This window comes from Caloenas nicobarica, chromosome 1 (genome assembly GCF_036013445.1).
Source record: "Caloenas nicobarica isolate bCalNic1 chromosome 1, bCalNic1.hap1, whole genome shotgun sequence".
NCBI lineage: Eukaryota > Metazoa > Chordata > Aves > Columbiformes > Columbidae > Caloenas > Caloenas nicobarica.
Genome location: NC_088245.1, coordinates 104,099,184 through 104,114,318, shown reverse-complemented (window position 1 = coordinate 104,114,318; position 15,135 = coordinate 104,099,184). Strand labels below are relative to the sequence as shown.

Genomic DNA, 15,135 nt, shown 5'->3' with positions numbered 1-15,135 from the left:
CCCCCCCCCAAAAAGAGACCAAAACGCCAAACCAAACAAGCAGCTAACCAAAACTCAACCAACCAAATAAACAAAACAAGAGGAAATGATTGCAAATCCAACTCTTGCTAGTCTAATAATAGCAGACACAATGATGCTATACAATACTTTACCTCAAAGCATCTCTGTAGGAAACAGTGCTGCAGCATTGTACCAACAGTGTAGCAAAGCTCAATGCAGTGCCTTAGCAACCTCATTTTTTTTATAATGAAATAGTTTCACTTACTCTTCCTCTCACACTCATGAGCACCAATGTGCACGTGTCCAGGTGTGTGCATCTGGCTAGTGTTCAGGCATGAAGACATGTGCATCCAGGTGGCCCTGTCAGGTTTCCTTGCCGTGATACATAGATTGTGTCTTGGGTTCTTCATAGCTTGATGGCCATGTGCTGGTTTTTGTAGTGTCTTTTGTACATATGGGAGGCTGACAAGAATTATTCTCTATTCTTCTCCTCCTCTCTTGAGTCTCCAGGATCTACTCACTGTCCTTTGTCTCCCAATCTGGGAGCCCTGCCTGCGAAGTGAATGTCTTGAAGATGTGCAGGGACCTTGGTGATGGGCTAGCCGAGGTGGCACCACCACTTGCCATTCCCACAGCCCTTCCTCTGCTGCTCCTTGCAACCATACATTCCCTTCCATTCTTAACTTACCTATTACAGTTCTGTATGCCTCAGAATACCAGCCTGTCTGCAGTAAGGTGTCCAGCAGTGAGGGATGCTGTCGTTCTGTGCAGTTTTGCTATTGCAAAGCAGTGACACAGTCAAGGTGTATTGAGACTGAGACAGGACAGCACAGTCCTCTTGCCATGCTGGTGCAAACAGTCAGTATGAAGGACACAAACTCTTGATGCTACATTTGTGTCAGCACAATGGTGTGCAACACATAGGGCAGTCAAGCCCAGGCTTTGATTATACATTTCATCTTAGCTTTCCCGTTGTTCACCTTTCTCACTCATCAGTGTTCATTTCCAACCTGTACATGCAACCTCAGTGTTATCCTGTTTTCTGTATTCAGTGCCATTGTTTCATTGCTATTGTTTTTGCAGAAGTTGCTGTTGTGTTTGTGAGGGTGCACAACCGGAGTTGCTCAGAGCACATGCTCCCAGCTTTACTGCTGGCAGCACAGGTAGTGATGCATATATAGACCCTGTTGTACTTCTCCAGCTGCTGTTGCAATATGTGAAACACGGCATGAAATGGATTCTTTTTCCTCAAGAAAAGATTAGGTTCCCTTGTATACAACATGGCATCTGGAGGGCTTATTTGTAACACACAAAACTGAAAAGACCTTTCATTTTGCATATAAAACCACCACACATTTACTTCATTTATACCTGTATGATAATAGCACCTCGGTGATGCTCAGAAAAATCAAGGTCATACCATGGCAAATGATGCAACATTGCAGAAATAAAAACAAGCTAATGCAGCAGACCTCTATTGGAGGGGAAGATAGTTTTATTTCAAAACAAAACAAATTTCACACACTTTCACCTGCTCTCTTGTACCCACATACTCAGAAGCACCAAGACCATGTCTCCAAGCAGTTTGTCTGGCATTCAGTCACGAAGTCCAAGTGATCCAGCCAGAATTACAAATGTCAAGGAATGTGAGTCCTCATCACCTCTCTTAGGTCCTTAATGGTTGTGACCATTCTCTGGTTTTGGATGTGACATTTGTAGCTTGTAGGAGCTGACGGGGATTGTGAGGTTTTGTCTCATCCTACCCCACCTCTGTGAGTCATCAGTAACACTGCTGATTTACTTTTGTCTCCTTGTGTGGATGTCTTATGTCTCCAACTCTGGTCTCCATATCTTCCCACCCTGAGCAACCCACCCTCGTGGACTGAAGGCAGTATTGTCTTGACAATGTTAGACTGAAAGAAGGGCAGCCCAAACCATCATAAAAACCACTTAAACAGTAAAATCCAGTGACTTAACTGCTCCTTATTTGTAGTTATGTATACATAGTTCTTAATAAGACCTAGCAATACTGATTAAATATCCTTTAAAGTACTAGGCCTAGTAGTACCTTAATGAGATGCAGATGTTATTTACCTTGCATTACAGAAGAGGAAGAGGAGCCGCTATGCCAGACTAGGGGTACCAAAGTCTTGCACCCTTGTTTTATGAGACTCAGCCTACCATGACACCCAAAACTAAACAGCGTTTAGCATGAGGGTTTCTTGCTTAAGCAGTAGCATCAGGAACGTCACTGGAGAGTTCGTGGTGTCTCTTACTTTGGTGGGATTAGGAAATAAAATTCTGCTTAATTTTTTTTTAAGACTAGATTGTGTATTTTAGTTATGTTAATAGGTCAAACACTGTAGGCTGACTGTTTTTTACTGGACTATATTTAGAAAGAGTGTTTTGACACACCTGGTGTGAATGCATTAACCTCTAACTTCTAGAAATAGTCACATCCATCCAGAAACTGCGTGCACAGGCCAGTCCTCAGGCAGTATCTTTCCAATTATAATTTGAAGCACTTGTGTATCTGTGTACTATATCAGTATCTTCAGAAAGTTTTTTTCCTGAGGATTGAGTGCACAGTGTTTTTGAGGCAATTATCACTGTGCTATTGCTACAGAAATGTCAGACTGATACGCTGTCATTTAGAAAGGAAAGAATTATTTTAATTTGCTAGTGATAAAGCCATCACTTTTCTCGAAGAGAGTCATGTCCTCTGTGAAAGTGCAAGTGCTGGTTCCCTTGACCCCTTTCTCCTCAGCACCCTTATTCTGTCCTCTCCTGACTACATGTTCATTGTCCCTGCCCTCTTCTGATCACTTCATCCATCGGATCCTACGCGCAGCAGTTTTCCTTTGGGGCCCAGCTCCTTCTGTGAGTCCACAGACAGAATGGCACAGACTTTATTTGGTCTTGCCATGGAGGAACAAGTTGCTGAGGGTTTTCCTGGACATGCTCGCAGCTGTATTATTAGTGTATAACTTTTTAAAATGGTCAACCTTAAATGTGCATAATATCTTTTACAACTATGGTTACACTCTGATCTTTCAAGAAATCTACTGTACATCCTTTCGCTTTGTGCAGGGCCTTTCATTTCCGTGCATGGGAGCACCGCACATGGATATAATTTGGACCCAGTCCAGCATCTGCTGCTTCTCTTGTTCATAGTCTCTGAGCAGGGAGATTATATGAAAAGTCTGAAATGTTTTCTTCTCTGTGTTGGTCATTGGCCAAGTACATATCAAAGTAGTCTTTTGGAAAGGCTGGAAAAATCTGTATGCCCACTGACTGTTCCTAGTGGTCTAAGTTAAATCTTCTCAACGTCTGAATAAGAGTTTTCCGTGGAAAGTTCACTGTGATCTGGCCTTTAGGTTTGGCTGGTATAACTTTAGCATGTTAGCCTGCATTTCTGAAGCAAACAAACATGGTATTTATATGTTGAAGTAACTGACACAAATCTCCCCAAGAAGCAAGTGTATTGAGAAAAAACTTTGTAAGACCCAGTTTGTATTCAGAATTCCAAGACTGTGCCATGTTAGGAATCCTACTTTTGTTAGGTTAACATGTTTGTGTAATCAATGTGAATTTGGAAACCCTTGCAGGAGAGCTGATGGAACTAGAAGGCCACATGATGAACTGCTGTACAAACACTGCTCTTCTGGAAGCAGCTTTTCACTGCACCTTTAAGCACTGCTTGCTTTGGGAAGGTGGCTGTGTCCAAATTACACTTAACACCTCTGCTTTCTGTATTTTGCGCTCACTGGTGATGATTCCTTAGCGATTACTTCTTGCCTACTTTAAGCTCTGAAGTATATTGTCACTGCCATTACATCTCTTTGTCTACAGACCTAGTGCGACAACTGGGACGTGTGCTGCGTTCTGTCAGACACGGTCAGCAGGGCTCATCTCGGAGCTTTGTGTGAAGAGACGTTGGAGGATGTTCTCCTTTCAGAGACTATGCAATCCCAGAAGATGGAGTGGTGGTGAAATATGAGTTCAGAAAAATAAAGCCTGGCATTTCAGATCTCTTGTTTAATTTGGGAGCTGGCAGTTAGCAAAAGCACCCATTAGCTTGGAAACTGAATAGATGTGTTATGATAATTAGTGAGAAACAAAGAATATGGGACCCCTGAATACCATTTTAATTAAAATCATTTTTCAGAGAAGAACAGCATTTTAAACTCATGCTATCTTGGCAGCTCTGAGGGGAATACTAGTAGCAATATAAACTAGAAACTCTGACAGTCACCTTTGGAGAAAGAATAGCTCAAACTGCTGTGCAGCATTAGATCTGCCCTTTCCAGATCCATGTGGGGCTGTAATGAAGTTACTGCCGTGCTCCCAGAAGTTACTGATTTCTCAGCTGAGTAATAGAAGACATGAGCACCTACACTTGGCTGTGATAAAACGAGTTTATTTGAATGCCCCAGTGGAGGGGGTGCTGGTTTCCAGCTGAGGTGAGGTATCTAACAGCTGTGGCCAGTAGCTTTTAAACAGCTCTCACTTGATTGCTTATAACTGCCTAATTATAATTTAAGCAATTAAAAAATATGCTTAAACTGTCATTAACTCCTGTTGGAGTTGGGGTTGCTGCCATCAAAATCAACTTTTTATAAAACAAAAAAAACCCCATTCCTTTTGTTTTCAAACACTTCTAAATCTGTTTCCATAAACTGCAATATTGTATGTTACGTCAGAGCAAAAAGTACTATAATGTGGAACCTACTGGCATCCAGAACCACGATCCTAGGGCAGCTTCTCTTTCATTTGGTTCATCAAAAATTGGCAAGTGCATGAAAGAAAATATTTATCTTTGTTGTTTGTGATTCCAAGGGCCCCCTTGTCCACTCCTCCAGACTTTTTCTTCAGTTTTGCTGTCAGTCATCAAGGCTGTGGCTTTATGAGTCTTTGCTGGCTGACTAGTTGCTGGGGTTGTTTTCTTTCTCCTTTCCAGGCGCCCCTGACTCGGGAGCCTTCAGCTTTGAAGCGTCAGTGCTAGTAGGAAGCCTAAACTTAAACAATGTCAGTTTTGTCTTGTCTTTGTCCAAAGGCACCCTGACAGCTCAGAGGATTCTCTCCTCATTTGCTACATACTGACCTGCCCTAAAACCTAGATGTTTGGTTTATGTCAGCATTGGTAAAATAAATCCATGCATGTTTATCCAACATAATCTTGTTATACTTTCATAATAATTTCTGCTTTCCCAGTGTTCTTAAGACTGTTGATACTGTGCAAAGTCACTCATATGACGTGGCAAGGTGGTAAGAATTACGCTGTGAGAAAACTCTGTAAACATATAAAAACTGTCATTTGTGTATGAAAACACACAAACTTCATATCCATTGCCTTTTGTTAGATGACGTCTTGGGTTGTGCAGTTATACTCCTTGAAGAATATTTGCGTCATTGTTTAAATACATACACATACGTGTACGTATATATTTGTGTGTATAAACCCAACCTTTTGACTTGGAGCGTACTTTGAGATGGCAACAGCTACGAAGGTTTAAAAACTGCATAAACTGTACCATTCAATTCTTTTGTAATCATGAATTCAGATTGCACCTCAGAAATGCTGTTAGCTCATGGCTGCTGAGAAGCTGTGGATGAAACACTGCTGTCAGCAGCAGAGCAGTCCAGGTTGAGGAGGTTTTCTGTTTCTGTTGCCCTCATGGCAGGCGTAGATGTGGGAGCAAGGAGAAAGAGCAGCTGAGGACCTTGGTGGCTTTCTCTGGGACTAGACAAAGTCTATGATGGGAGAAGAGACCATACTAAGAAAGATATGATTGGTAAGGAGAACAGTGGTACCTGAAATACAAAGACATGTTTAGGTCAGTATTTTGCCTCTGTGGTAAAAACAGGGAGGGTGGAGGTTGCCCCAGAGCTAGACACATCTCCTGAACCCAACAGATTTATTACTGCACTGCATCCCACAATACCTGTCTTTGAAGTAATGCATGTCAAACGGGATAACAATCGAGGGGAAATTACCATTTATGGGTGATGTAACAGATGTGGCATTTGTTACTATGCAGTGAGCAAGGCTGATGTCGTAGCAAATACAAATCTATGGAAAATTGAGTGAATTACTGTAAGTGTTAATGGCTTTCTGAGGAATGTCCTTTACTCCTGCTAAGAACCTTTCTTTTATTAGTTTGAGATCTTCAGAGCAGTTTATCTGCCTTGTGGGGGTTATTGACCTATGCCAAGAACATCAAGATAATATCAGGAACCCAGAATGAGAAATAATAATTTAGGGACTGAAAGGTAATGACCTCAGGGGAATATGTGGACTGGTGACTGGATAGAATGGTAAACCAAATATTACTGGGGGTTTTCTTTCCAACTATGTCACAAATGGCTTTGCGGCCAAGAACCCCATTTAACTTCCCTGTGCACGAGTCTATAATGAAGGTATTCATGTTTGCCTATATTCAACATATGTGAAATCTTTGTTAGTGAAAGGCTTTGGGATATTACAATGTAAGATGCTGAAGATGTGCAAAGCTTATCATAGTATCTTAGCCACCAATATCTCCATACACAAAAAGCTCGTATGGGGTTGATGCTGTTTCCTGAATGGAGCAGTGCTTAATTTTGTTAGCATGTTGACCTTCTTTCATTCTGAAAGATTTTTGCTTACCAAAAGAGTGCTTTTATGAAATGGATATTTATGAATGAATGTCTTAAATTATATTTATTCCATTCCACCAACATCATAGTAAAATGAGGATCTGGCAGAAAACATCTGTATTGCTTCGGTCTATGTCATTCATTTGAACAGCAGCATTTTTTCAACAGGTAATATCCCTGACTATGTGCACACCAAATGTATTTCTTGAGCTCTTCTTGTGTTGCTTTGGTACAGTAACCACGTGGAGGATCAAAACAAAGGGATTACAGGAAGAGAGGGATTTGAAGGTTGATGTCCTATCTATTCACACATGTATATATAGCTTGCATTACTGCTAAATTCTTGGGGCTATTTTTGCAGATAAATACAGCTTCTAGCAAGAAGAAAAATTGAGTGTAACTGCAGTTTTAACTGCAATGGATTGATATACATTAGTTTCCTTTATACTATAGCAAAAAATGGCATCTGAGAGCAGTTAAGGAAACAAAGTAAATTGAATAGACAGACATAATAAAAAAGAAGACTAATCTCTTCACATTTGACGGAAATTTTTTAAAATTACAATGGAAGCATTTAGTGAAAGGGCATAGTATTAGTGTGATCTTAAGTGCACTGACTAGGACAGGCTGACATAGTTGTAATTAAACTTCAGTTTAAAAGCTGCTTGTTTTTGCAACTATCTGTGAAAAAACACAGTGCAGGGAAGGAAATCATGTCTGGACCACCTTCTGTAGGTGTGTATGTGGGTTTTCTTTCTATACATGAAGCAGTTGGGAACAGAGGATTCATCACTTCTGTCTTCTCCATCAAAGTTTGTCCTGTTATAAGTGTGTAAATTAAGAGATAACAAAAAAAAGATACTAAAGATTGCTTAAGGTACTAAAAATTGCTTAACCAGTCCAGAAATGAAATATTTAAATTGTACATTTTCCACTGAGTTTTGGAAGACACTGCAAAAAAAAATTTAAAACATCCTATGCCTGTCCCACAGAAAATGTGGAAGCCAACTCCATTTTTGCCGCTGCATTGACATAAAAATAACCCCATGTTTCAATAATAGGTCATGACAGTAAAACTGTTGTCATGGAGGCCAGATAGAGTTTTTGAGAAGAATTTAGGATTCCTGTTGACTTCCCTTGTTTGAAAGCTGAGTATTGATTTCCACTTACTCTGTCTCACGAGAAAGCACAACAAACTTCCAAATTCACTAGTCAGCTGAAAAATAAGAACGTATTTCTAGATATGCTTTTAAAATTCCCTATTATTTTATTTACTGACATTGTAAGAGTGTTGCTATTTCTGTCCTGATATTTGGGGTTGTGCTCTCAATACCAATATGACAAAATCCAGCTGAATATATATGGATGGATACCTGATAGAAGTGAAGAGCTGAAGAATCTTTATTTAAGAATCTGTTGCCTCCACCATTCTGAATGTCTTTCACCAATCTTTTTATTCAAAAGTTGGAAATTCAAAGCCTTTGGTAAGGTGTATGCTGTTAGCTAAATGAAGCGTAGGGTTGGCTGAAGATACCTCCTTGGCTCTTGTTCCCTCTCCTGGTCCCTTACAGTGTCCACCCGCTGCTGAAAACCAGAGCTTTTAGTTTCTGAGTTATGTTTTTGCCCTTCTCTACCCTGCTGGGGCAGTTTGGAAATGTAATTTAAAGTAAGGAGTCACAAGCTCAGTTTCATCACGTGAAGGTCAGGCAAAACCAGCCATCAATTGTGCCAAGGGATTTTGTCCCATCCATCTCTCCAGCTCCCTACCTTGTTTCTCTGTTTCAGTCAGGGTAAGTCACCTTACACCAAAGATCTAGAAGCAACATTTGGGCATGGCTAATTCCTGTGTTGTCTTCATAATAGGCCTGCTCGGTGCTTACATTTACAATAAATTTGCAGATGTCAGCTGAGCTGTGCACATCTCTGCTGCGGCTGTTGGATGGTATTTACGGGGTGCAGGCTCGAGCTGCAGGTCCCTCCAAAGGAGCTGCTTGTGCTTTGGTGGAGCTATTAATCCTGTGCCAGTAGAGAAGTGTGGGGTCCTCCTCACTATCAAATAGGATCCCAGTGCATTATTGCAGGATGGCCCAGAGGAGAGGAGGTGTTGGTATACTGTTGGAGTCAGCATGGTGAAAACAGCAAAGAGGGGTCATGGAACACATCTGGGACCTGCAAGTGTCTTGTTTTCATTACTCATTTCAGAAACACAAATTAATAACTGGGGGTTTTTTGCATTGCTTAAGAGAGAAGTGATATAACCTTTCTCTGTAATTGTGAATCTCCAAGTGTGGCCTAGGTTATACAAGCTAAATGGCCTTCTTAAGGTCAACATCCTTGACAATGTCCTTGCAGTGCTGCTGTTCTTTTATGCTCTCGTGTTTGTCCTGGTTTACAAATGCAAATATTTTCTCAGGTATTTAAAAAGCCACATCCCTGTTCTAGGTAATAAGTATCCATCCCTCACCCTTCTAATTGCACAGAATAAATCCATTCAAAAATTTCAGCTTGAACGGAGCAGCAAACAATAAATATATCACATATCCAATAATATATCCAGCGAAGAGACTATTAATTGAATAAATACATCTGTAACATTTTTACAGAACGTTGCCACATCAAACCCCTCACTTGTACTCTGCTTCTTCTCCGCCTTCGCACAAAATTTAGTAAGATGTCAATAGACAAATTCTTTGTATTTGGGAAATGATACTGACAAAATTAATGGACACCAAGAAAATGACCATGAGTGTGTGCGAGTGTGATCACAAGCCCCAGAATTGTCCTGTTCTCTAGAAGGTGTCTGTCATGGCACAGGTTCCTGAGCAGGAGCCTGCAGTACCGTAGATCTTCCCTGGAATGCTGAGTGGTTGGTGCAAACAAGTGCCATGTTGTCTGCATGCAATGGTGAAGAAGGTATTCAAGCCACATAACAGACTGCTGCGGATGCTTTTCAATTGCTGCAATTAAGATGAACGGGCCAAATCAATGTAACATATATGGAGATGGCGGCATGTTGCTCTAAAAATAATATCTGTAGCTTTTAAATATAAATTATACTGTACAATGTGAATTGCACATGCCAAGTCTTATTTAAAAGGCACAGCTTGAAAACACAGCAGCAAGAAAGAAATGAGAATGTCCTCATTCATCTTAGCTTTGAATGAGCTTTTTATTGATTTCCTACAGAAACACTGGAATATCCAGCAAATGGTTTTATTCCACTTTATCTGGAAATGCTGATATTTGCCCAATTAACTGATCTGTGTGTGCATAAGTCTAAGCCAGTGGTATGAACAAAAAATAATCACAAAGTCATAAAATCATTCTAGGGCAACGCTGGCCATGTTCTGTTTCATTTTCTGAGAATACATGCAAGAAATTTATGAGTTTACTAACCAAACATTTCACCTTTGCAATCAGCTTAACAACAACAACAAAAAAGCCAACGTATCATCTTGACTGAAAAAAATAGCACATGGTCTAATTATCTTTCCCTTCAACTCCTCCGAATTCTCCCTTTCTCCTCTTTACATCACAGCCATGCCAATAAGGATGTAAGTGCCGTGCCCCTATTTCCTAGACAAGGGGTGTCAAACTCATTTTCACCGGGGGCCACACATCAGCCTGGCGGTTGCCTTCAGAGGGCTGAATGTAATTTCAGGACTGTAGAAATGTAGGAGTGGTTACACTGATACAGTCCTAAAATTCCATTCAGCCCTCTGAAGGCAACCGCCAGGCTGATGTGTGGCCCCCGGTGAAAATGAGTTTGACACCCCTTGTCTAGGAAATGGGAGGCAGAGATTCTGTTCCCTGTGTTGCCTCCAGATGCTGTTAGGGTTTGGCACTTTGGGAGGAGGCTGGACTGCTTTGGAGGTGCAAGACACGACTTCCACACCATCAGCCACTGCATCACATAAATGTACCTGCTTAGATGTGCACTGGTTTGGGTGTGAACATGGCATTGTGCAGCTTTGTGTGGCACACAGTGAAGCACGCACACTCTCCTGCTCTCTGTTCATGTCTTCTGCCCCTGGGACCATGCCTGGGGCCACCATGGCCACCTTGCAGAGGGGGCAGGGGCAGGTGGGAGTGCACAGAGGCAATTCTGATTGCTTCCACCTCCTGCCCTTTCCCTGCTCCACAGATACCCGTGAACTTTGGACCCGTTGTAGCAGGTCTGCTGGGTGCCTGCTGTCTGGGGTGAAGCTGGATGCAGCAGGTAGCAGGATGCATTTTCCCCTTGCAAGGGAGGGGAAAGCATCTGTGAGGAGGAGGTGTTTTTCCCCATGAGGTCCTTCTTCTTGTGCTGTTTTTGCTTTGTGTCATGGGAAGGCAGCTTGTGGCATGCCAGGGGCTGCCAGGCCACTTCACATGCTCTCAGCCTGCTGGCCAAAACCCTATGCTATGCTCAGTGCCTTATCAGACATGGTGCTTCAGGTCCCTTGCGACAGGGGTGTTGTACGGCTGGGTACATGTTTGGAGAGGGCCCACCAGAATGAGGTCCTCATCTTGACTAAACCTCTGGTGTCAGCATGATGCCACCATCCCACCCACTGCCAGGGATTTATTGAGGGAGATGAGGCGGAGTGACAGCTTTTGGGGTGGTGCAGCCCCGCTGCTCCTGTCACGGCATCCCTCTTCTCCCAGTGCTGACTGGGCTCTGCCAGTCTTCAGTGGGGAGAAACACCCATGTCAGTGTGCCCTTGTTTCTTTCTCCCCAGTTTAACAAGCTCGTTATCCCTAACAAAGATGGTGCTATTGTAATGGGTACATTTTTGCAGTGGCACATGTAGCTTTTGGCAGCAGGTGGGCCAGTACAGTTGTGCATAATGGAGTATCAGACACATCTGCTTTCTCCTGTTGTGCTCCATTAGGATAAAAAGAAAGAAAACAAAACAAAAACCAAAGAGCAACTTTGATAATTCCTATGTAAAAGCAGATACCTACAGTTGGTAGCTCATGAGTCTAAATTAACTCTGTGGTAAGAGGTGATTGTTCTGAGAAGGGGGCTGGGGGAGGCCGATAGGAACGTCTCCTTTAGAAATGCTGTCAGTGCTGCAGCGCTGCGACCCGGTGCCAGCACCGGCTGATAAACACATCAGCCTCTGGCAGGGGAGCGACAGCAGGGGTACGGTTTGAACCACAGACTAGTTTTAACAAAAATGCATATTTTTTTTCTTTCTCCTACTCTTTGTACTCTTTGTACTGTGGTATTGCCATTACGTGAAATGAGATTTTTGACCTTTGATATACTTGCCAGGCCTCAATTCAGTAAAAAGGAACAAATTAAGCGGATGTGACCACAACTTCTGTGCAGCTGAGGCCAAATGCAGCATGGCCAGGAGTCTCATACACCTGCAGTGAAAGAACAAAATTTAGCAAAACATTTTAGAGCACTAGTAGAAATCTGCAGTAACAGTGCAGCATTCTGACAGTCAGACTCTTGAAAAGTCAATAGCAAGGTATGCACTCTTTTATTTTTTTTTTTTTGACAGAGAATGTTAACATTTTGTAACAGCAACAAAATTAGCATTAAAAGCTGGCTTCACACAGACGTTTATATGCTGGCATGAGTCATGAACTTGAAAAGGAGTCTGCCTAGGTAATTAATTTTCTCTGCATTACTGCGGATCTTATTATTTGCTCATGTATTTTTTTAAAGGATATGTTTAAAATTTATTTTAACCATAAGCCTTGGAGCTGAATTTAATCTTAATAGTACTCTTCAGCATGACTTCCAGTACAGGAGATGGTAGAAATTCAGTTTTAAATTCACAAGAGTCTTGTGCTTTAAGTACTTGGCTGGCATTGAGTGGATCTGCCACAGAAGACCGACCCATGTGTGTGATCTTTTGTAAGTTGTTCCCTGCATCAGCTGCCATCTTTAAAATGAGGCTAATTATATTCATTGTAGAAATTGTCCCAGGAGGTGAAAGTCTTTGTGAAAAGGCCTGATATCATAACAGCAGAGATTCCCTGAGCAGTGATCTGAAGTCTCGCATGTTACAAAGCTGCAATCTTGCAGGGACAGTGGAAATGCCATTATACACGTGTGGAGAGAGCTGAGTCATTTACCTCCTTCTTCTCAGGCTGTGGCAGTGAGGAAAACAAGCACAGACTGGTACCAGTGCTAACTCTCATAGCAACCACCTATTTGCTTCAGACTGACATCCCTCTGGAAATCTCAGCTAGAGACACTCCTTAGGTGCCGGGAGATGCCCTGAATCTAAGACAGAGCTGCCAAGCCCTTTTCTTTCCACCCTCATTATCACTTCTCTTGCCGATACTGACACGTAGATGAGATGAGGTTCAAAATGCAGGGCAGAATTGATTGGACCTCACAAGCACCATCTCATCAAGTGGTGTCCAGTTGATGCTGGAGGTCAACTGAATGCTGCTGACAGGCCAATACATAAACACAGTCTGTGCACATGAGGCAAATAAGAAGTCAGATTGCATCCCTGCAAATCTCCCTTTCTGACCTGTGTTTTGATGCAGGAAAGGTACCTTCCTAGATTTGATTCTCACTAACAGAGAGGGTCTTGTGGGAGAAGTGGCGACTGGTGGCTCCCTTGGCCACAGTGACCACTAAGCAGTCAGGTTCAAAATCTTTGCTAATGGGAGGAAAATTTCCAGCAAGACCTTAACACTAGATATGAGGAGAGCAGACTTCAGGCTGCTCAGAGAACTACTTAGTAAGATTCCCTGGGAAGAAGATTTTGAAGGCATTGGGGTCCATCACTGTTGGTCATTTTTTAAGTACTACCTACTAAGACCACAGGACCAGGCAATTCCAAAATGCCAAAAATCTAGCAGGCAAGGCAAGAAGCCAGCTTGGTTGAGCAGGGATCTTCTTGAAATACAGCGAAAAAAATTATGTGGTCAGTGGAAGTAATGTCAGGCAACATGGGAGGACTACAGAGATGCTGCTCGCCATTGTAGGGAGGAAATTTGCACTGCCAGAACTCAATTAGAATTGAAGCTGGCCAGTACTGTGAAGGACAATAACAAAGGCTTTTAAAAATATATTAATGGCAAAAGGCAAACTAGAAATAACACTGGCCCATTAACTGATGAGCATGGTCACCTTATTAACAGGGACATAGACAAAGGCAAGACATTTAATGCTTTCTTTGCTTTGGTCTTCAACTCTGATGATGGACTTGGGGGCCCCCATAACCCTGGGCTGGAAAACCATGGCTGCAAGAACGATAAACACCCAGTCAATCCAGAACTTGTACAGGATTTCCTGTTCCAGCTAGATCTCTACAAATCGATGGGGCCTGATGGGATTCATCCAAGGGTGCTTAAAGAGCTGGCCGACATCATAGCAAGACCTCTCTCTGTGATTTTTCAATGCTCCTAGGTATCTGGAGAGGTCCCGGATGACTGGAAGCTGGCAAATGTTATACCAATCTACAAGAAGGGTAACAGGGATGACCCTGGCAACTATAGGCCTGTCAACCTCACTTCTGTTCCTGGCAAAATCATGGAGAAGATTGTTCCGGGAGTTATGGAAAAACATGTGAATGACAACGCAGTCATTGGTCCCAGCTACCACGTGTTCATGAGGGGAAAGTCTTGTTTGACAAATTTAATTTTGTCCTACAACAAGGTTACCCACCTAGCTGATCAAGGCAAGCCTGTTGATGTGATCTTTGTGGATTTCAGTAAAGCCTTTGATACTGTCTCTCACAGTATCCTCCTGGACAAGATTGCCAGCGTACAGCTGGATAAACATACAATACAGTAGATGAGCAACTGGCTGACGGGCCAGGTTCAAAGGGTTCTATTAAATGGGGTTTTGTAGGGCTGGCAACCAGTCACTAGCAGGGTTCCTCAAGGGATCCATCTTAGGGCCAGCACTCTTCAATGGCTTTATAAATGATTTAGACTCAGGACCTGAGGGATTGCTTAGTAAGTTTGCTGATGACACAAAATTGGGAAGAGATGTCGACACTTTTGAAGGCAGAGGGGCCCTGCAGAGGGATCTGGACAAACTGGGGAACTGAGCAATCACCAACTGTTTAACAAGGGCAAGTGTCGGATTTTGCACCTGGGACATGGCAACCCTGGCTGTACATACAGACTGGAGGATGAAATGCTGGAAAGCAGCTCTGCAGAGAAGAATCTGGGGCTTCTGGTTGATGGCAAGTTGAACATGAGCCAGCAGTGTGCCCTGGCAGCCAAGAGGGCCACCCGTGTCCTGGGTGCATCCAGCACAGCATCGCCAGCCGGGCAGGGAGGGGATTGTCCCGCTCTGCTCTGCACTTGTGCGGCCTCACCTGGAGCTCTGTGTGCAGTCCTGGGCGCCACAGGATAAAAAAGATATTAAGCTACTGGAGAGTGTCCAGCAGAGGGCTACGACATTGGTGAAGAGTTTGGAGAGGAAGCCATATGAGGAGTGGCTAAAGTCACTGGGCTTCTTCAGCCTGGAGAAGAGGAGACTGAGGGGAGACCTCATGGCGGCTCCAGCTTCCTCACAAGGGGAGGAGG

The 15,135-nt window shown here is 42.8% G+C and overlaps 1 protein-coding gene across 1 annotated transcript in view; it reads left to right on the top strand.

Annotated features, from left to right (window-relative positions):
- Nucleotides 1–15,135, top strand: part of ARHGAP6 (Rho GTPase activating protein 6) — a 340,849-nt gene that overhangs the window by 133,284 nt on the left and 192,430 nt on the right. The window lies entirely within an intron of this gene.